Here is a 2,633-nt window from a genome sequence, read left to right as displayed (position 1 = left end):
TGTCCGCTGAGTTTCTTTACTTGTGTTCTTTGGTTCCTGTGGTGGGTGACCAGGAGATAAGGCAGAAGTCCTCCAGATATTAATGGACTACGGCTCTCATCATTCTGCTTCAGAGACTGCAGAGTATTTATATTGAGCAGCAGAATAAAGAGATATTTAATGAAGGGGCATGCAAAACAGAAAAAGAGAGGATCTATTAAGGTCCTTAACTGTTTGTTAGAAGTGAGTGAGCTTGCACAAGTCTGGTTGGCTTCTCTGATAACGTAAGAACATAGGAAGTTGTGTTATACTCATTGAGACCACTGGCCCATCTACTTCATTACCGTTGACCCTGACTGACGCTGAGCTATGGCCCTTCATATCAAGCGAAGCCCCAGCTCTCTAAAGTCTCTGTGAAGATGACCAAGCGCAGGAGAACCAAAGCTGCAGGCTTCATATCCAGCTCCGCAGGCTGCCTGAAAAAGAAAAACTTGGTGACATCGTGGATGTCTTCATCCAGTGAATTTCAGAGAGAAGGCTCATGGATCAGTGCAAACTGGGCAGGACCACCAACAGGGCCTCCCCCTACCATTTAGAGCAGGCATGGCCAAACCTGGCCCTCTAGCTGTTTTGGGGTTACAATTCCCATCATCCCTGACCACTGGTCCTGTTAGCCAGGGATGGTGGGAGTTGTAGTCCCAAAACAGCTGGAGGGCCAAGTTTGGCCATCACAGATATCGAGGGTCTGAGATGGTTGATATTAGAGGAGACACTATTTCAGGTCCTCTTTGGTGATCACTTGTAGCTGAGTAAGATTGTCTTCCATGAACACAGTCTTGACAGTGAGTCCATCAAGTGACTCTGGTGGCGAATTCTGGATCCACACATCCTTCTACACAGGACTTAGGATTCCGGGCAGGAGTTGATCACGGTGAGGGTTTGCCAAACGTGCCTTCCTCTTAACACGTTTCTCCCTTTCATCCTGAGTTCGAGCGTACTATTTCAAGTACTTGAGTCCAAAACCCTTTAGAGTTTTCTCCACTATTACTAGCACCTTGAATTGGGCCTCATAGCTCACTGACCCCATAATTCTGATGGATTCCCTCCATCCCAGCCTGTAGGTCATATTTCGTTGGTCCCAGCAAGGCTGTGAGAGGGCATAACCATCCCAGATCTGTTCAGCGCGACCCCACTCCCCGCTGCATGCCTGTTGTTTGACCTCTGTGTCTTTCCCATCAATGGAGAAGACTACATCGGAGGGCATCTCAGTGGTGCAGACGGTGCTAATTTTCCTAGGGAAATGTCTGCAAGTGGTCTTGATGCTTCTGGCCTGGCCAGAAATCCATGCAAACCTCCATATTGGAGGGCTCAGCCAGGCTAGATGCTCTTTGCCCTTCATCCTACTGCATCTGTACTTTTTATGATGGATGTGCCGTGTTTTAGAAAAACAGGACATACAGCAATCCTACCAGCATGGGTTTAGCCAGTGGCATAGCTACCTGCTCCGGCACCCAGAGCAGCGATCCGCCCACGGGGGCAGGGTGATCCATGCAGGGGGGGGGGCGCCATGGCGATCCACCCAGGGGGCACCACGGCAAGCCACCCACAGAGTCCGCCTAGCGGACGCAAGTCCCATGCTGCCATCCCAGGAGAGACACGTGGCTTGGACACACTGCAGGCCAGCCCCCACGGTAAGTGCCGCCCCCCGCAGTGTGCCATTTTGTCACCCCCTCAGCGATGACACCCGAGGTGGACCGCACCACCTCCCTTCCTACGCCTGTCGGCGTAGCCAGGATTTTTATTAGGGGGCAGGCTTTATGGGGGGGAGCAGAACCTCAAAATTTGTATTGATTTTGATCGATTGGCTACGCCCATGCTTAACAAAAGCAGCACCCACAAGCTAGAAGGAAGCGTAAGTTCCAGGCTCAGGGAGAGGGAGGGGCGGGACTGTGGGTTCGAGGGGGAGGACCAGCAGCGTTGGAGCACGAGAACGGCACGAGTTGGGGGGCGCTGGGCAGGTTCCCCCATTCACACACACCCCGGTCAATGCATCTCTGCACTGTGTGGGCCAAAAGAACAGACATGTTGTAACAACCAGAAGACTATATGGGGAAGACTCTGCAGGGAGTTGGACTAGATGACTCGGGGGGGAGGGGTCCCTTCCAATCTATCATCCTTCGATTCTGATCTTTATTATTCCAAGGGGGAGACAGTCAGTTTCTTTCTAGATGAAGTTCATCAAGAATAGTACAGTGGTACCTCGGGTTACATACGCTTCAGGTTACATACGTTTCAGGTTACAGACTCCGCTAACCCAGAAATAGTACCTCGGGTTAAGCACTTTGCTTCAGGATGAGAACAGAAATCGGGCTCGGGCGGCTGGTGGCAGCAGGAGGCCCCATTAGCTAAAGTGGTGCTTCAGGTTAAGAACAGTTTCAGGTTAAGAACGGACCTCCGAAACGAAGTAAGTATGTAACCAGAGGTACCACTGTACTCTTCTCCCACCCCCCACTCCCGTAACATTAAACCTCAAGATAACATTCATTAATTTATGGCCTCGTTATTTGCCTCCTTTTTTCTGTTTTTCCTTGCTCTCCCAGTACTGGGTGAAATTTGTATGCTGCATTTTCAATTGGGTGAGCAGAGGCAGGAGT

Source organism: Podarcis filfolensis, assembly GCF_964270895.1.
Source record: "Podarcis filfolensis genome assembly, chromosome: 2".
Taxonomy (NCBI): Eukaryota; Metazoa; Chordata; class Lepidosauria; order Squamata; family Lacertidae; genus Podarcis; species Podarcis filfolensis.
Note: the sequence above shows the minus strand (reverse complement) of the source record.